At 47.4% G+C, this 21113-nt stretch overlaps 1 protein-coding gene and 1 long non-coding RNA gene across 5 annotated transcripts in view; one reads left to right on the plus strand and one right to left on the minus strand.

The window, feature by feature from the left end:
• The window catches only part of CTNND2 (catenin delta 2), a 2169946-nt gene that overhangs the window by 788000 nt on the left and 1360833 nt on the right, over positions 1-21113 (minus strand). The gene's annotated exons all lie outside the window — the stretch shown is intronic.
• Positions 14077-20043, plus strand: LOC138642347 (uncharacterized). Its single transcript, XR_011314028.1, has 2 exons — positions 14077-14215; positions 19885-20043. It is a non-coding gene; the product is annotated as an uncharacterized lncRNA (long non-coding RNA).

Below are 21113 nucleotides of genomic sequence, written 5' to 3' on the forward strand. Positions count from 1 at the left end.
CCGGAAGATCAAAGCAATGGAGAGGAAACCTGGGGAACACCTTGGAGTGTAACACACCATCTCTCTACACCCCATACCCAATTTGTAGGCCTAATGCAGCGTAGTTTCCAACAACTACTAAACGAGAGCATGATGATCGAAGCATTGGCGAGGAAACTTGGGGAACACCTTGGAGTGGAACACACCATCTCTCTACAGTGGAACACACCATCTCTCTACACCCCATACCCAATTTGTAGGCCTAATGCAGCGTAGTTTCCAACAACTACAAAATGAGAGCCGGAAGATCGAAGCTCAGGAAAGGCAACCTGGGGAACACCTTGGAGTGGAACACACCATCTCTCTACACCCCATACCCAATTTGTAGGCCCAAAGCAGCGTAGTTTCCAACAACTACTAAACGAGAGCCGGAAGATCGAAGCAATGGAGAGGAAACATGGGGAACACCTTGGAGTGTAACACACCATCTCTCTACACCCCATACCCAATTTGTAGGCCCAATGCAGCGTAGTTTCCAACAACTACTAAACGAGAGCCGGAAGGTCGAAGCAATGGAGAGGAAACCTGGGGAACACCTTGGAGTGTAACACACCATCTCTCTACACCCCATACCCAATTTGTAGGCCCAATGCAGCGTAGTTTCCAACAACTACTAAACGAGAGCCGGAAGATCGAAGCAATGGAGAGGAAACCTGGGGAACACCTTGGAGTGTAACACACCATCTCTCTACACCCCATACCCAATTTGTAGGCCTAATGCAGCGTAGTTTCCAACAACTACTAAACGAGAGCCGGAAGATCGAAGCAATGGAGAGGAAACCTGGGGAACACCTTGGAGTGTAACACACCATCTCTCTACATCCCATACCCAATTTGTAGGCCTAATGCAGCGTAGTTTCCAACAACTACTAAGCTATAGCCGGAAGATCGAAGCAATGGAGAGGAAACCTGGGGAACACCTTGGAGTGTAACACACCATCTCTCTACACCCCATACCCAATTTGTAGGCCTAATGCAGCGTAGTTTCCAACAACTACTAAACGAGAGCATGAAGATCGAAGCAATGGAGAGGAAACCTGGGGAACACCTTGGAGTGGAACACACCATCTCTCTACACCCCATACCCAATTTGTAGGCCTAATGCAGCGTAGTTTCCAACAACTACTAAACGAGAGCATGATGATCGAAGCATTGGCGAGGAAACCTGGGGAACACCTTGGAGTGGAACACACCATCTCTCTACAGTGGAACACACCATCTCTCTACACCCCATACCTAATTTGTAGGCCTAATGCAGCGTAGTTTCCAACAACTACTAAATGAGAGCCGGAAGATCGAAGCTCAGGAAGGCAACCTGGGGAACACCTTGGAGTGGAACACACCATCTCTCTACACCCCATACCCAATTTGTAGGCCTAATGCAGCGTAGTTTCCAACAACTACTAAACGAGAGCCGGAAGATCGAAGCAATGGAGAGGAAACCTGGGGAACACCTTGGAGTGTAACACACCATCTCTCTACACCCCATACCCAATTTGTAGGCCTAATGCAGCATAGTTTCCAACAACTACTAAACGAGAGCCGGAAGATCAAAGCAATGGAGAGGAAACCTGGGGAACACCTTGGAGTGTAACACACCATCTCTCTACACCCCATACCCAATTTGTAGGCCTAATGCAGCGTAGTTTCCAACAACTACTAAACGAGAGCATGATGATCGAAGCATTGGCGAGGAAACTTGGGGAACACCTTGGAGTGGAACACACCATCTCTCTACAGTGGAACACACCATCTCTCTACACCCCATACCCAATTTGTAGGCCTAATGCAGCGTAGTTTCCAACAACTACAAAATGAGAGCCGGAAGATCGAAGCTCAGGAAAGGCAACCTGGGGAACACCTTGGAGTGGAACACACCATCTCTCTACACCCCATACCCAATTTGTAGGCCCAAAGCAGCGTAGTTTCCAACAACTACTAAACGAGAGCCGGAAGATCGAAGCAATGGAGAGGAAACCTGGGGAACACCTTGGAGTGTAACACACCATCTCTCTACACCCCATACCCAATTTGTAGGCCCAATGCAGCGTAGTTTCCAACAACTACTAAACGAGAGCCGGAAGGTCGAAGCAATGGAGAGGAAACCTGGGGAACACCTTGGAGTGTAACACACCATCTCTCTACACCCCATTCCCAATTTGTAGGCCTAATGCAGCATAGTTTCCAACAACTACTAAACGAGAGCCGGAAGATCAAAGCAATGGAGAGGAAACCTGGGGAACACCTTGGAGTGTAACACACCATCTCTCTACACCCCATACCCAATTTGTAGGCCTAATGCAGCGTAGTTTCCAACAACTAATAAACGAGAGCATGATGATCGAAGCATTGGCGAGGAAACTTGGGGAACACCTTGGAGTGGAACACACCATCTCTCTACAGTGGAACACACCATCTCTCTACACCCCATACCCAATTTGTAGGCCTAATGCAGCGTAGTTTCCAACAACTACTAAATGAGAGCCGGAAGATCGAAGCTCAGGAAAGGCAACCTGGGGAACACCTTGGAGTGGAACACACCATCTCTCTACACCCCATACCCAATTTGTAGGCCCAAAGCAGCGTAGTTTCCAACAACTACTAAACGAGAGCCGGAAGATCGAAGCAATGGAGAGGAAACCTGGGGAACACCTTGGAGTGTAACACACCATCTCTCTACACCCCATACCCAATTTGTAGGCCCAATGCAGCGTAGTTTCCAACAACTACTAAACGAGAGCCGGAAGGTCGAAGCAATGGAGAGGAAACCTGGGGAACACCTTGGAGTGTAACACACCATCTCTCTACACCCCATTCCCAATTTGTAGGCCTAATGCAGCGTAGTTTCCAACAACTACTAAACGAGAGCCGGAAGATCGAAGCAATGGAGAGGAAACCTGGGGAACACCTTGGAGTGTAACACACCATCTCTCTACATCCCATACCCAATTTGTAGGCCTAATGCAGCGTAGTTTCCAACAACTACTAAACGAGAGTCGGAAGATCGAAGCAATGGAGAGGAAACCTGGGGAACACCTTGGAGTGTAACACACCATCTCTCTACACCCCATACCCAATTTGTAGGCCTAATGCAGCGTAGTTTCCAACAACTACTAAACGAGAGCATGAAGATCGAAGCAATGGAGAGGAAACCTGGGGAACACCTTGGAGTGGAACACACCATCTCTCTACACCCCATACCCAATTTGTAGGCCTAATGCAGCGTAGTTTCCAACAACTACTAAACGAGAGCATGATGATCGAAGCATTGGCGAGGAAACCTGGGGAACACCTTGGAGTGGAACACACCATCTCTCTACAGTGGAACACACCATCTCTCTACACCCCATACCCAATTTGTAGGCCTAATGCAGCGTAGTTTCCAACAACTACTAAATGAGAGCCGGAAGATCGAAGCTCAGGAAGGCAACCTGGGGAACACCTTGGAGTGGAACACACCATCTCTCTACACCCCATACCCAATTTGTAGGCCTAATGCAGCGTAGTTTCCAACAACTACTAAACGAGAGCCGGAAGATCGAAGCAATGGAGAGGAAACCTGGGGAACACCTTGGAGTTTAACACACCATCTCTCTACACCCCATAACCAATTTGTAGGCCTAATGCAGCGTAGTTTCCAACAACTACTAAACGAGAGCCGGAAGATCGAAGCTATGGAGAGGAAACCTGAGGAACACCTTGGAGTGTAACACACCATCTCTCTACACCCCATACCCAATTTGTAGGCCTAATGCAGCGTAGTTTCCAACAACTACTAAACGAGAGCATGAAGATCGAAGCAATGGAGAGGAAACCTGGGGAACACCTTGGAGTGGAACACACCATCTCTCTACACCCCATACCCAATTTGTAGGCCTAATGCAGCATAGTTTCCAACAACTACTAAACGAGAGCCGGAAGATCGAAGCAATGGAGAGGAAACCTGGGGAACACCTTGGAGTGTAACACACCATCTCTCTACACCCCATACCCAATTTGTAGGCCTAATGCAGCATAGTTTCCAACAACTACTAAACGAGAGCCGGAAGATCGAAGCAATGGAGAGGAAACCTGGGGAACACCTTGGAGTGTAACACACCATCTCTCTACACCCCATACCCAATTTGTAGGCCTAATGCAGCGTAGTTTCCAACAACTACTAAACGAGAGCATGATGATCGAAGCATTGGCGAGGAAACTTGGGGAACACCTTGGAGTGGAACACACCATCTCTCTACAGTGGAACACACCATCTCTCTACACCCCATACCCAATTTGTAGGCCTAATGCAGCGTAGTTTCCAACAACTACTAAACGAGAGCCGGAAGATTGAAGCTCAGGAAAGGCAACCTGGGGAACACCTTGGAGTGGAACACACCATCTCTCTACACCCCATACCCAATTTGTAGGCCCAAAGCAGCGTAGTTTCCAACAACTACTAAACGAGAGCCGGAAGATCGAAGCTCAGGAAAGGCAACCTGGGGAACACCTTGGAGTGTAACAAACCCTCTCTCTACACCACGGAAGGGCTGATTCTTAGGAAGGAAGGCTGTCGGAAAGAAGCAGGGCGCGTCCGAGGGTGATTATATTCTTATTAGGTATATACTCACCCTCGGACGCGCCCTGCTTCTTTATTTGTAATGAATGTTTATTTGCAATGTGGTTTTGACTTACTCTATTTTTTTGGTAAATAATGATTTTATTATTTTCATTGTTTTGCATCTTCTTGGCAATAATATAAAGAAGACGCGACAGGACAACACTCGGTGGATGCCATATCTGTGTTTAAAATTGAAAAAACCTTTCAGTTAACTACTTGCAGGAGAAAGTTATTGTAGCTGGTGGCCATTTTTAGTACTGTACCAGATTTTTGTTGTATGTGTTTGTTTTTAATGTTAAAATGTCTGCATTTGATATCTCTCCAGTATTTTCTTTTTTATAAGCAAAATACTTATTTTTATATTTTCTGATGTTGGTTCCAGGGGTACACGGGCAGCAGTGGTGTGGTCAGTGGAGGCCTAGTGGAAGGAGTGACCGCAGACAGGCATCGAAGGCCTAAAATAATAACACATGGCTGTAGGCAATTTTAAATTGGTTACAGGGGTACACGGGCAGCAGTGGTGTGGTCAGTGGAGGCCTAGTGGAAGGAGTGACCGCAGACAGGCATCGAAGGCCTAAAATAACACATGGCTGTAGGCAATTTTAAATTGGTTACAGGGGTACACGGGCAGCAGTGGTGTGGTCAGTGGAGGCCTAGTGGAAGGAGTGACCGCAGACAGGCATCGAAGGCCTAAAATAATAACACATGGCTGTAGGCAATTTTAAATTGGTTCCAGGGGTACACGGGCAGCAGTGGTGTGGTCAGTGGAGGCCTAGTGGAAGGAGTGACCGCAGACAGGCATCGAAGGCCTAAAATAATAACACATGGCTGTAGGCAATTTTAAATTGGTTACAGGGGTACACGGGCAGCAGTGGTGTGGTCAGTGGAGGCCTAGTGGAAGGAGTGACCGCAGACAGGTATCGAAGGCCTAAAATAATAACACATGGCTGTAGGCAATTTTAAATTGGTTCCAGGGGTACACGGGCAGCAGTGGTGTGGTCAGTGGAGGCCTAGTGGAAGGAGTGACCGCAGACAGGCATCGAAGGCCTAAAATAATAACACATGGCTGTAGGCAATTTTAAATTGGTTCCATGGGTACACGGGCAGCAGTGGTGTGGTCAGTGGAGGCCTAGTGGAAGGAGTGACCGCAGACAGGCATCGAAGGCCTAAAATAATAACACATGGCTGTAGGCAATTTTAAATTGGTTCCAGGGGTACACGGGCAGCAGTGGTGTGGTCAGTGGAGGCCTAGTGGAAGGAGTGACCGCAGACAGGCATCGAAGGCCTAAAATAATAACACATGGCTGTAGGCAATTTTAAATTGGTTCCAGGGGTACACGGGCAGCAGTGGTGTGGTCAGTGGAGGCCTAGTGGAAGGAGTGACCGCAGACAGGCATCGAAGGCCTAAAATAATAACACATGGCTGTAGGCAATTTTAAATTGGTTCCAGGGGTACACGGGCAGCAGTGGTGTGGTCAGTGGAGGCCTAGTGGAAGGAGTGACCGCAGACAGGCATCGAAGGCCTAAAATAATAACACATGGCTGTAGGCAATTTTAAATTGGTTCCAGGGGTACACGGGCAGCAGTGGTGTGGTCAGTGGAGGCCTAGTGGAAGGAGTCACCGCAGACAGGCATCGAAGGCCTAAAATAATAACACATGGCTGTAGGCAATTTTAAATTGGTTACAGGGGTACACGGGCAGCAGTGGTGTGGTCAGTGGAGGCCTAGTCGAAGGAGTCACCGCAGACAGGCATCGAAGGCCTAAAATAATAACACATGGCTGTAGGCAATTTTAAATTGGTTCCAGGGGTACACGGGCAGCAGTGGTGTGGTCAGTGGAGGCCTAGTGGAAGGAGTGACCGCAGACAGGCATCGAAGGTCTAAAATAATAACACATGGCTGTAGGCAATTTTAAATTGGTTCCAGGGGTACACGGGCAGCAGTGGTGTGGTCAGTGGAGGCCTAGTGGAAGGAGTGACCGCAGACAGGCATCGAAGGCCTAAAATAATAACACATGGCTGTAGGCAATTTTAAATTGGTTCCAGGGGTACACGGGCAGCAGTGGTGTGGTCAGTGGAGGCCTAGTGGAAGGAGTGACCGCAGACAGGCATCGAAGGCCTAAAATAATAACACATGGCTGTAGGCAATTTTAAATTGGTTACAGGGGTACACGGGTAGCAGTGGTGTGGTCAGTGGAGGCCTAGTGGAAGGAGTGACCGCAGACAGGCATCGAAGGCCTAAAATAATAACACATGGCTGTAGGCAATTTTAAATTGGTTACAGGGGTACACGGGCAGCAGTGGTGTGGTCAGTGGAGGCCTAGTGGAAGGAGTCACCGCAGACAGGCATCGAAGGCCTAAAATAATAACACATGGCTGTAGGCAATTTTAAATTGGTTACAGGGATACACGGGCAGCAGTGGTGTGGTCAGTGGAGGCCTAGTGGAAGGAGTGACCGCAGACAGGCATCGGAGGCCTAACATAACAAAAATGTCAATACAATGGTATTGTCAGTGGCAGGCATTGAAGGATGTCAGCGCATAGACTAAACATAGGTGGAGCTGTGAGATAATTTTGCAAGTGGTAGAGCACTGTTTGAGCTGGGGTGGGGGGAAACTGTCTTGTGGCCGGCGGTACAGGCCCAGGGCCCCTCATATTACAACGGTGTGTCTGACATTGGGTGCGCACCACCACCGCCAGAGACACTTTATTGTACTAGGAGGGACCCAGTGGCAGTGCCGTCGACCAAAAGCGGGCTCACCCACCTCTTCAGACAAACTGCACTCTCACGGGTGCTGTCGCCAAGTGTCGATACCACGGCCCCGTGTGGGGAGTTTAGCCATTTAGTGAGGTGTAAACATGTCGTATGCTGGACAATCAGGTGCAGAAAATTACGAGATTGGAAAAGGCATTCAGAATAGTCCACAGGCAAGACCTTTTCATAGGAAAGCTAGGTGTCAGCCGGGCAAGGTGGGGCAAAAGATTTTGAAATCCAGCTGTGGTTCATTTTAATGAAGGTTAGATCATCTACATTTTGGGTAGCCAGACGAGTCCTTTTTTCTGTTAGTATTGAACCTGCAGCACTGAATACTCTTTCTGATAGGACACTAGCTGCCGGGCAAGCAAGCTCCTGCAATGCATATTCTGCCAATTCTGGCCAGGTGTCTAATTTTGATGCCCAGTAATCAAATGGGAATGACGGTTGAGGGAGAACATCGATAAGGGATGAAAAATAGTTTGTAACCATACTGGACAAATGTTGTCTCCTGTCACTTTGAATTGATGCTGCAGTACCTGTCCTGTCTGCGGTCATAGCAAAATCACTCCACAACCTGGTCAGAAAACCCCTCTGGCCAACGCCACTTCTGATTTCTGCCCCTCTAACTCCTCTGGTCTGCTGGCCCCTGCAGCTCGTGTGAGAACGATCACGGGCGCTGTGTGCAGGGAATGCCAGAAGCAAACGGTCAACAAGAGTTGATTGTTTGGTTGCTAATATTAGTTCCAAGTTCTCATGTGGCATTATATTTTGCAATTTGCCTTTATAGCGAGGATCAAGGAGGCAGGCCAACCAGTAATCGTCATCATTCATCATTTTAGTTATGCGTGTGTCCCTTTTGAGGATACGTAAGGCATAATCCGCCATGTGGGCCAAAGTTCCAGTTCTCAAATCTGCGGTTGTGCTTGGTTGAGGGGCAGTTTCAGGCAAATCCACGTCACTTGTGTCCCTCAAAAAACCAGAACCCGGCCTTGCCGCGCCACCAATTTCCAGTGGCCCCGGAAAAGCTTCCTCATTAAAAATATAATCATTCCCCATCATCCCTCTTCGCCCGCTACCTCGTCCTGTACACTGCCCTGGCCAGACAATGGCTGACTGTCATCAAGGCTTTCCTCTTCCTCAGCTGCAGACGCCTGATCCTTTATGTGCGTCAAACTTTGCATCAGCAGACGCATTAGGGGGATGCTCATGCTTATTATGGCGTTGTCTGCACTAACCAGCCGTGTGCATTCCTCAAAACACTGAAGGACTTGACACATGTCTTGAATCTTCGACCACTGCACACCTGACAACTCCATGTCTGCCATCCTACTGCCTGCCCGTGTATGTGTATCCTCCCACAAAAACATAACAGCCCGCCTCTGTTCACACAGTCTCTGAAGCATGTGCAGTGTTGAGTTCCACCTTGTTGCAACGTCTATGATTAGGCGATGCTGGGGAAGGTTCAAAGAACGCTGATAGGTTTGCATACGGCTGGAGTGTACGGGCGAACGGCGGATATGTGAGCAAAGTCCACGCACTTTGAGGAGCAGGTCGGATAACCCCGGATAACTTTTCAGGAAGCACTGCACCACCAGGTTTAAGGTGTGAGCCAGGCAAGGAATGTGTTTCAGTTGGGAAATGGAGACGGCAGCCATGAAATTCCTTCCGTTATCACTCACTACCTTGCCTGCCTCAAGATCTACAGTGCCCAGCCACGACTGCGTTTCTTTCTGCAAGAACTCGGACAGAACTTCAGCGGTGTGTCTGTTGTCGCCCAAACACTTCATAGCCAATACAGCCTGCTGACGTTTGCCAGTAGCTGCCCCATAATGGGAGACCTGGTGTGCAACAGTGGCAGCTGCGGATGGAGTGGTTGTGCGACTGCGGTCTGTGGACGAGCTCTCGCTTCTGCAGGAGGACGAAGAGGAGGAGGAGGGGGTGCGAACGGCTACAGCCAATTGTTTCCTAGACCGTGGGCTAGGCAGAACTGTCCCAAACTTGCTGTCCCCTGTGGACCCTGCATCCACCACATTTACCCAGTGTGCCGTGATGGACACGTAACGTCCCTGGCCATGCCTACTGGTCCATGCATCTGTTGTCAGGTGCACCATTGTGCTCACAGATTGCCTGAGTGCATGGACGATGCGCTCTTTAACATGCTGGTGGAGGGCTGGGATGGCTTTTCTGGAAAAAAAGTGTCGACTGGGTAGCTCGTAGCGTGGTACAGCGTAGTCCATCAGGGCTTTGAAAGCTTCGCTTTCAACTAACCGGTAGGGCATCATCTCTAACGAGATTAGTCTAGCTATGTGTGCGTTCAAACCCTGTGTACGCGGATGCGAGGCTAAGTACTTCCTTTTTCTAACCATAGTCTGATGTAGGGTGAGCTGGACTGGAGAGCTGGAGATCGTGGAACTAGCGGGGGTGCCGGTGGACATGGCAGACTGAGAGACGGTGGGAGATGGTATTGTTGCCACCGGTGCCCTAGATGCAGTGTTTCCTACTATGAAACTGGTGATTCCCTGACCCTGACTACTTTGGCCTGGCAAAGAAACCTGCACAGATACTGCAGGTGGTGCGGAAAATGGTGGCCCTACACTGCCGGAAGGGATGTTGCGTTGCTGACTAGCTTCATTGGCCGAGGGTGCTACAACCTTAAGGGACGTTTGGTAGTTAGTCCAGGCTTGCAAATGCATGGTGGTTAAATGTCTATGCATGCAACTTGTATTGAGACTTTTCAGATTCTGTCCTCTGCTTAAGGTAGTTGAACATTTTTGACAGATGACTTTGCGCTGATCAATTGGATGTTGTTTAAAAAAATGCCAGACTGCACTCTTTCTAGCATCAGATACCTTTTCAGGCATTGCAGACTGAGCTTTAACCGGATGGCCACGCTGTCCTCCAACAGGTTTTGGCTTTGCCACGCGTTTTGGGCAAGATACGGGCCCGGCAGATGGAACCTGTTGCGATGTTGATGCCTGCTGCGGCCCCTCCTCCTCCGCTTCAGAACTGCTGCCGCCTGCACCCTGTTCCCCCAATTGCTGCCAATCGGGGTCAAGAACTGGGTCATCTATTACCTCTTCTTGTAGCTCGTGTGCAACTTCGTCTGTGTCACCGTGTCGGTCGGTGGTATAGCGTTCGTGATGGGGCAACATAGTCTCATCAGGGTCTGATTCTTGATCAGCACCCTGCGAGGGCAATGTTGTGGTCTGAGTCAAAGGACCAGCATAGTAGTCTGGCTGTGGCTGTGCATCAGTGCACTCCATGTCAGATTCAACTTGTAATGGGCATGGACTGTTAACTGCTTCACTTTCTAAGCCAGGGACGGTATGTGTAAAGAGCTCCATGGAGTAACCCGTTGTGTCGCCTGCTGCATTCTTCTCTGTTGTTGTTTTTGCTGAAGAGGACAAGGAAGCGACTTGTCCCTGACCGTGAACATCCACTAACGACGCGCTGCTTTGACATTTACCAGTTTCACGAGAGGAGGCAAAAGAGCTAGAGGCTGAGTCAGCAAGATAAGCCAAAACTTGCTCTTGCTGCTCCGGCTTTAAAAGCGGTTTTCCTACTCCCAGAAAAGGGAGCGTTCGAGGCCTTGTGTAGCCAGACGACGAACCTGGCTCCACAGCTCCAGACTTAGGTGCAATATTTTTTTTCCCACGACCAGCTGATGCTCCACCACTACCACTACCCTCATTACCAGCTGACAATGAACGCCCCCGGCCACGACCTCTTCCACCATACTTCCTCATTGTTTTAAAAACGTAAACAAACTAACGGTATTTGTTGCTGTCACACAAATTACACGGTGAGCTATAACTTCAGTATGATTTAGCTACCCCTTTACAGGTGAGTGAGACCACAACGAAAATCAGGCACAATGTTACACACTCTGTTGTTGGTGGCAACAAATGAGAGAGATGCCACACACGCAGGACTGTCACTGAAGCACAAATGTAAATATTAATCTCCCACTGATTTGATTTTTTTTTTTTTTTAAGGGAGACTTTAGGAAAAAAAAATAATAGAATAAAATGATTTTTTCAGGAAGAATTTAGAAACCAAATAAAATAAAATGATTTTTTCAGGGAGAATTTAGAAAACAAATAAAACAAAAAAAGGCTTTCTATGGCCCACTGAGTGACAGATGACGCACACAGGAGTCAGGAGTGGCACACAAGCCCAGAGGCCAATATTTATCTCCCACTGATTGATGTAGTGATTTTTTCAGGTAGATTTTGGAACCCAAATCAAGCTAAAAAAATAATAGGCTTTCTATGGCCCACAATTGGAGAGAGAGAGAGAGATGGCACACCCAGGAGTCAAGACTGGCACACAAGCAGAAAGGGCAATATTAATCTCCCACTGATTTGTTTTTTTTTGTTTGTTTTTTCAGGGAGACTTTAGGAAAAAAAAAAAATAGAATAAAATGATTTTTTCAGGAAGAATTTAGAAACCAAAGAAAATAAAATGATTTTTTCAGGGAGAATTTAGAAAACAAATAAAACAAAAAAAGGCTTTCTATGGCCCACTGAGTGAGAGATGACGCACACAGGAGTCAGGAGTGGCACACAAGCCCAGAGGCCAATATTTATCTCCCACTTTTTTTTTTTGTTCCAGGGAAAATTTATAAACCCAATAAAAAAAATAATAAATAGGCTTTCTATGGCCCACTATCTGAGAGACAGAGAGAGATGGCACGCTTAGGACTGGCACACAAGCCCAAAGGCCAATATTAATCTCCCTTTTTTTTTAAGGGAGAATTTATAAAACAAAAAAATAAATAAATAAATAGGCTTTCTATGGCCCACTATTTGTGAGAGAGATGGCACGCTCAGGACTGGCACACAAGCCCAGAGGCCAATATTAATCTCCCACTTTTTTTTTTTTTTTACAGGGAAAATTTATAAACCCAATAAAAAAAAAATAAATAAATAGGCTTTCTATGGCCCACTATCTGAGAGAGAGAGATGGCACGCTTAGGACTGGCACACAAGCCCAAAGGCCAATATTAATCTCCCACTGATTGATTTATTGATTTTTTCAGGTAGAATTTAGAACCCAAATAAAGCAAAAAAAAAAAAAAAAGGGCTTTCTATGGTCCACTGAGTGAGTGATGATGCACACCGGAGTCAGGAGTGGCACACAAGCCCTGAGGCCAATATTTTTCTCCCACTGATTGATGTAGTGATTTTTTCAGGTAGATTTTAGAACCAAAATCAAGCAAAAAAATAAATAGGCTTTCTATAGCCCACTGAGTGAGTGATGATGCACACAGGAGTCAAGAGTGGCACACAAGCCCTGAGGCCAATATTTTTCTCCCACTGATTGATGTAGTGATTTTTTCAGGTAGATTTTATAACCCAAATCAAGCAAAAAAATAAATAGGCTTTCTATGGCCCACTGAGTGAGAGAAGGCACACACAGGGAAGGCACTCTAGCAGAAATGTCAATCTTAAAGGGAACCTGTCACCTGAATTTGGCGGGACTGGTTTTGGGTCATATGGGCGGAGTTTTCAGGTGTTTGATTCACCCTTTCCTTACCCGCTGGCTGCATGCTGGCTGCAATATTGGATTGAAGTTCATTCTTTGTCCTCCATAGTACACGCCTGCGCAAAGCAATCTTGCCTTGTGCAGGCATGTACTACAGAGGACAGAGAATGAACTTCAATCCAATATTGCAGCCAGCATGCAGCCAGCGGGTAAGGAAAGGGTGAATCAAACACCCCAAAACTCCGCCCATATGACCCAAAACCAGTCCCGCCAAATTCAGGTGACAGGTTCCCTTTAATCTCCCACAAAAAAAAAAAAAAAAAAAACAGGGAGTGTCCTTCAATTACTATCTCCCTGCAGTAATCTCAGCCAGGTATGGCAGGCAGCAATAAGGAGTGGATTGATGCACAAATTAAATAAAAAGTGTGAACAAACAAACAAGATAGCTGTGCAGAAAGGAAGGAACAAGAGGATTTGTGCTTTGAAAAAAGCAGTTGGTTTGCATAGCGGCGTACACACAGCAATGCAGCTATCAGGGAGCCTTCTAGGGCAGCCCAATGAGCTACAGCGCTGAGGGGGAAAAAAAAAAAATGTAGCTTCCACTATCCCTGCACACCGAAGGTGGTGTTGGGCAGTGGAATTCGCTACAGCACAAGCGGTTTGGTGGTTAATGGACCCTGCCTAACGCTATCCCTGCTTCTGACGAAGCGGCAGCAACCTCTCCCTAAGCTCAGATCAGCAGCAGTAAGATGGCGGTCGGCGGGAACGCCCCTTTATAGCCCCTGTGACGCCGCGGACAGCAAGCCAATCACTGCAATGCCCTTCTCTAAGATGGTGGGGACCAGGACCTATGTCATCACGCTGCCCACACTCTGCGTTTACCTTCATTGGCTGAGAAATGGCGCTTTTCGCGTAATTGAAACGCGACTTTGGCGCGAAAGTCGCGTACCGCATGGCCGACCCCGCACAGGGGTCGGATCGGGTTTCATGAAACCCGACTTTGCCAAAAGTCGGCGACTTTTGAAAATGAACGACCCGTTTCGCTCAACCCTAGCTAGCATTGTAAGCTTCTCTGCTCTGATGTGACCACGCCCCCTGGGCTGTCTCCACATCACAGCAGAGGCAGGAGATCGGCGCCATCTTGCTTCAGCCTACAGTGGAGTGTACATGTGAGCTCCACTGTAGAGCCGTGCTGTTGGAGGAGCAGCTACATCTGTCTCCCCTCACACTGTCAGCGGCCATTCCCTGTCCTCTGCTGCCTGTAATCTCTAGAATCGCTAGAGAGGGTGAAGTGCTGTGGTCTGATGTCCTCTTATCAGGAGCTGCAGAGAGGTAACAGAGGGGGATGGGGGAGAATCTCTGTGCTGCTCCGACCCTGTCTCACTATAGCTCCTCACAGGACATCAGACCCTGCATCTATCACTATACTGTGCTGAGCCAAGTATCTAATCCTCTCCTGTGCTGACCTGTGTATCTAATCCTCTCCTGTGTGATACTGTCTGCTGAGCCGTGTATCTAATCCTCTCCTGTGTGATAGTGACTGCTGAGCCGTGTATCTAATCCTATACTGTGTGCTGAGCCGTGTATCTAATCCTCTCCTGTGTGATACTGTCTGCTGAGCCGTGTATCTAATCCTATACTGTGTGCTGAGCCGTGTATCCAATCCTCTCCTGTGTGATAGTGACTGCTGAGCCGTGTATCTAATCCTATACTGTCTGCTGAGCCGTGTATCTAATCCTCTCCTGTGTGATACTGTCTGCTGAGCCGTGTATCTAATCCTATACTGTCTGCTGAGCCGTGTATCTAATCCTCTCCTGTGTGATACTGTCTGCTGAGCCGTGTATCTAATCCTATACTGTCTGCTGAGCCGTGTATCTAATCCTCTCCTGTGTGATACTGTCTGCTGAGCCGTGTATCTAATCCTATAATGTCTGCTGAGCCGTGTATCTAATCCCTCTCCTGTGTGATACGGTCTGCTGAGCCGTGTATCTAATCCTATACTGTGTGCTGAGCCATGTATCTAATCCTCTCCTGTGTGATAGTGTCTGCTGAGCCGTGTATCTAATCCTCTCCTGTGTGATACCGTCTGGTGAACCGTGTATCTAATCCTATCCTGTGCTGACCTGTGTATCTAATCCTGTGGAATACTGACTGTTGAGCCGTGTATCTAATCCTCTCCTGTGTGATACTGTCTGCTGAGCCGTGTATCTAATCATCTCCTGTGTAATACGGTCTGCTGAGCCGTGTATCTAATCCTATACTGTGTGCTGAGCCGTGTATCTAATCCTCTCCTGTGTGATAGTGTCTGCTGAGCCGTGTATCTAATCCTCTCCTGTGTGATACTATCTGGTGAACCGTGTATCTAATCCTCTCCTGTGTGATACCGTCTGGTGAACCGTGTATCTAATCCTATCCTGTGCTGACCTGTGTATCTAATCCTGTGGAATACTGACTGTTGATCCGTGTATCTAATCCTATCCTGTGTGATACTGTCTGCTGAGCCGTGTATCTAATCATCTCCTGTGTAATACTGTCTGCTGAGCCGTGTATCTAATCCTATCCTGTGCTGACCTGTGTATCTAATCCTCCTGTGGAATACTGACTGCTGAGCCGTGTATCTAATCCTCTCCTGTGTGATACTGTCTGGTGAGCCATGTATCTAATCCTATCCTGTGCTGACCTGTGTATCTAATCCTCCTGTGTGATACTGTCTGCTGAGCCATGTATCTAATCCTCCTGTGTAATACTGTCTGCTGAGCCGTGTATCTAATCCTATCCTGTGCTGACCTGTGTATCTAATCCTCCTGTGGAATACTGACTGCTGAGCCGTGTATCTAATTCTCTCCTGTGTGATACTGTCTGGTGAGCCATGTATCTAATCCTATCCTGTGCTGACCTGTGTATCTAATCCTCCTGTGTGATACTGTCTGCTGAGCCGTGTATCTAATCCTCTCCTGTGTAATACTGTCTGCTGAGCCGTGTATCTAATCCTATCCTGTGCTGAGCCGTGTATCTAATCCTCCTGTGGAATACTGACTGCTGAGCCGTGTATCTAATCCTCTCCAGTGTGATACTGTCTGGTGAGCCATGTATCTAATCCTCTCCTGTGTGATACTGTCTGGTGAGCCATGTATCTAATCCTCTCCTGTGTGATACTGTCTGGTGAGCCATGTATCTAATCCTCTCCTGTGTGATACTGTCTGCTGAGCCGTGTATCTAATCCTCTCCTGTGTGATACTGTCTGGTGAACCGTGTATCTAATCCTATCCTGTGCTGACCTGTGTATCTAAGGCTATGTGCACACGTCCGGATTTTTAGCGTTTTTTTTTTTGCGGAATTTCGCCATAAAAACGCTATAAATCCACTAAAAAAACGCTAACATTATGCATCCTATCATTTAGAATGCATTCCGCATTTTTTGTGCAGATGTTAGCGTTTTTTTCCGCAAAAAAAACGCATACCGCAAAAAATCCGGACATGCTCTATCTTTTTGCGGATTTCCTATCAAAAAGGACATTCCGGAAAATAAAAAAAAAAAGCAAAAAAAACGCAAAAAATCCACGCAAAAAACGCGCAAATTCCGCAAGAAATCCGCGCAAAAAAAGCACGCGGCTTTCTGGCAGAATTCTCAGGATTATGTCAGGAAAAAATCCTGACGTGTGCACATAGCCTAATCCTGTGAAATACTGACTGCTAAGCCGTGTATCTAATCCTCTCCTGTGTGATACTGTCTGGTGAACCGTGTATCTAATCCACTTCTATGCACTCCTCTCACCCCTGCATATCTTTCCCCATTGCACACACAACTCAATGCGTGCGGTAACAGGAGCTGCGAGCGTCATGCTGTATTATGGCATTATGTGAGATCTATATGACGGTATTATGTGATCTGTATGGTGGTATTATGCTTGATCAGTATTGTGAGAATTATATGGTGGTATTGTGTGTGATCTATATGGCGGTATTATGTGAGAACACTGGCAGCATTATGTGTGATCTATATGGCGGTATGTGAGAACACTATGGCAGTATTATGTGTGATCTATATGGCGGTATGTGAGAACACTGGCGGTATTATGTGTGATCTATATGGCGGTATGTGAGAACACTGGCGGTATTATGTGTGATCTATATGGTGGTATTATGTGAGAACTGTATGACAGTATTGTGTGATCTATTTGATAGTATTGTGTGTGATCTATTTGATAGTATTGTGTGTGATCTATATGGCGGTATTATGTGAGAACACTATGGCAGTATTATCTTCAGAAAGCGGACCCATTCTATGGTGGTTCTGGCTGAGCACCTGCACGCGGGTCTGGGGTAGTAGAGGGGACAGCATGACCTCCAGTTAGGTGTAGTCAGGGGAAGGCTGGTGAGGCAGCTGAAGAGAGGGGTCTCATTTTTATTGTTACTATATGGCTACATTTCCTTCCCAGCGTCACCCCGGACTTCGCCTGTCACCTCGCTTTCACACATTGCCAGGACAGGATCTGAGGAGGGGAATGGGGTCTGCATGCAAAGTCTGGATCAGACCAGGCCATCAATCCGCAGAAATGTTTCCTGGATTTCTGTGGAGCAAACAAGCAGATGGTCCATCCATGTGTATAAAAGATAGCGCTCTATGTACAATCCCTGGCTGCTCCGCGCACCAAACAGGGGGCCCCCATAGACCAGCACACTGCTCTCCTGAAATACTCTGTGCTGCTGTCACCCTGCTCCCTCCACCACATATCTCCCAGAATCCTTGCTGCCTGCCATCCTCGGTGACTGTCTACTTGTCAGTATAAGGCTGCTTTCACACTAGCGTCAGTACGAGCCTTTCGCAGTGCGTCGTACCGACGTATGCTGTGAAAGAAATGTCCGATGTGGGCAGCAGAAGCAGTCTTACGACGCTTCCGCTGCCCCATTGTTAGGTCTGGGCATGAGGGGGCGGAGTTTCGGCCGTGCATACGCGGTCGAAAATGGTGGACTCGACGCACAAACGTTACATGTAACTTTTTTTGTGGCGGCGGTCCACCAAAACATGACGCAACCGTCGCACGACAGTTGTGACGTGTGGCAATACGTCGCAATGCGTCGGTAATGTTAGTCTATGGGGAAAAAACGCATCCTGCAGACAACTTTGCAGGATGCGTTTTTTCTCCTGAATGACGCATTGCAACGTACAGCCAACAACGCTAGTGTGAAAGTAGCCTAAGGCTGCCGTCCACTATCAGTATTTGGTCAGTATTTTACCTCAGTATTTGTAAGCCAAAACCAGGAGTGGGTGATAAATGCAGAAGTGGTGACGTGTTTCTATTATACTTTTCCTCTAATTGTTCCACTCCTGGTTTTGGCTTACAAATACTGAGGTAAAATACTGACCACATACTGCTAGTGTGACGGCAGCCATACTCTGCAGTCACCAACAAAATGGCTGCTCACTGGGTTCCTGAATATCATCCTCTCTAATCCCTTAGCAAACACCCAGAAGGAGAGGAGAGGAGACATCACACAAACGTCAGCAGACTCCGCCCATAATTACTGCAGTGCTGTAATGTGAGCTATTTCTACACTAGGTTTTTCTGAAATTTCAGCAGCTGCTCCCCCTAGTGTTGAAAAGTGGAAATTCCAAAACTTTTCAAATTATTTTTCATATTTTACTAAATTATAAACAAATGATAATTTTTTAAGAAAATGTAATCATTAATCCTTTACATTTTTACAATTTCTGAAAAAAATTTTTTTTTGATGGCACCTTCCCTTTAATGTGCAGAAAGTTAATTAGCATGTTATTCAAGTTGTGGCCACTGGAGGTCATTAGTTGCTTACTTTTCATGTTGTTTACCAACCTTTCCCTCAGAAGAGCAAAGTCTTATGGGTTAGTTCCGCCCTCATTCTTCTTGTGGAAGACAAGCTTCAGTAGCCATTTTTCCTCAGTTCTAAGGGTACCGTCACACTGAAACGACGCTGCAGCGATACAACAACGATGTCGATCGCTGCAGCGTCGCTGTTTGGTCGCTGGAGAGCTGTCACACAGACAGCTCTCCAGCGACCAACAATCCCGAAGTCCCCTGGTAACCAGGGTAAACATCGGGTTACTAAGCGCAGGGCCGCGCTTAGTAACCCGATGTTTACCCTGGTTACCATCGTAAAAGTAAAAAAACAAACAGTACATACTTACCTTCAGCTGTCTGTCTCCAGCGCTCTGCTTTCCTGCACTGACTGTGGGCACAGCGGCCGGAAAGCAGAGCGGTGACATCACCGCTGTGCTTTCCGGCTGGCCGGCGCTGACACAGGATGCAGGAGGAGTGCAGAGAAGCAGAGCGCCGGGGACAGACAGCAGAAGGTAAGTATGTAGTGTTTGTTTTTTTTACGTTTACGCTGGTAACTAGGGTAAACATCGGGTTACTAAGTGCGGCCCTGCGCTTAGTAACCCGATGTTTACCCTGGTTACCAGTGAAGACATCGCTAAATCGGCGTCACACACGCCGATTCAGCGATGTCAGCGGGAGATCCAGCGATGAAAGAAAGTTTCAAACGATCTGCTACGACGTACGATTCTCAGCGGGGTCCCTGATCGCAGGAGCGTGTCAGACACAGCGAGATCGTAAGGATATCGCTGGAACGTCACGGATCGTGCCGTCCTAGCGATCAAAGTGCCACTGTGTGACGGTACCCTAAAGAGAGGCACACGTGCTCCTGTCTCGCTTACTTTCTTACCCCTGTCCTAACGGATCTCGGTACGTTTATAAAGGTTTAATGCATCTTATGTTTGTGTTAGTATTTAAGCCTTATGCAGCTCCTATAGTCAGATATAGTTAGGCAGATGTGCGTTGCAGCTTGCAGTTAGGTTAACGTGTACTCTGCATTTAGATAGATGCATCTTTGTATAGTATAGGGCAGTGCTGCAGAATTACTGTGTAATGCACTCTGTATAATTTCTGTTGTAATGTCCCAGTTATTTATGTGATTGCACCCTGTATGTGCATATACTGAAATGCTGTTATTCTTTACAGTTTTTCACCAGTCATCCACTATGATTATTCACTGAACATCCACCTTGTACATCAACATCATTCACTATTCGATCATCTACTATGAATACTGTCCACCATTGTTGTTCAACGTTATAGTTTTGGTTATCATCACCCTAATAAATAAGACTTAAGCATCAACACAGTCTGTTTACTGGGATGTGGATGAAGGTTTAGCTGTATGTTGGAATCCACACAGCATCCTACAAGGGAGGAAGGCAGAACAGTGAAAAACGAGACCGCCAGTAGGAGGCGGTGATTGTAAAGTAAGAACAGATTAGCTGCCTTCAGTGAAACTGATAGCCGGTCGCAGGCTGTAGTTCATCAGACTGTACGGAACCGCTAACACCCACACTGCTCCACATTCGGGTATCACAGAAGCCGCCTTACAGTCGCAGCACTATACTGCAGCCCGCCAAGAAGAGCTACATCATTCCCGCCACGCGGAAGCTCACCGCACATAGACTCAGTTTCCAGCCAAAACACTCAGCAGTACGCAGCTAAGCGCACAATGTCTCGAAACAGCACATCCTCACTCAAGACGAGGTCACGAGCAAGCTCTACCAGGTCATCATTAGCAGTGCTGGCTGCTGTCGCTCGTGCTTAAGCTGAAGCAGCCAAAGCGAGGTCCTCCTTTGCCGAGAAAGAAATGCATCTAAAGCTGAGACAAGCAGAGCAAGAGGCAGAAAGTACACGCCTGCAAGTGTCTCTAGAAAGACTTATGGCAGACAAAGAGGCAGCAGCAGCAGCAATAGCTAAGGCAGAGTACTTGGAAGCCATGAAGGATCCTGATTATGAGAGATGCAGCAACGTTCTTGGAACAGATCTAGAGCAGCAAGATCCAGCTCAGCGCGTCGCAGAGTACGTTCATCGACACTCCAGCATGGACAACACCCTAGATAGACTACAACGATCAGCCTACGTCGATTATCATCAATCCAACCCCGAACTTCGCTACTACAAACAAGAAGACGTCCAACACAGAGGAGTCGACCACAGCTACCATTCCACTGAGAAGAAGGTACAGCTCCCACCTCACCTTAAAGAGGCATCTTCTTCACCAGAAAGGTACTATGCAGACTGTCCAAAGCCAAGAGCGTCTCACAGGTATGGTGATGCACCACACACTAGACATGGCTATAACATACCGGCTTGTACCAACACTGATCAAGCCACCATAGACTTGGCAAAGTTCTTTGCCCGCCGAGAAC

Source organism: Ranitomeya imitator, chromosome 6 (assembly GCF_032444005.1).
Source record: "Ranitomeya imitator isolate aRanImi1 chromosome 6, aRanImi1.pri, whole genome shotgun sequence".
In the NCBI taxonomy this organism is placed as follows: Eukaryota; Metazoa; Chordata; class Amphibia; order Anura; family Dendrobatidae; genus Ranitomeya; species Ranitomeya imitator.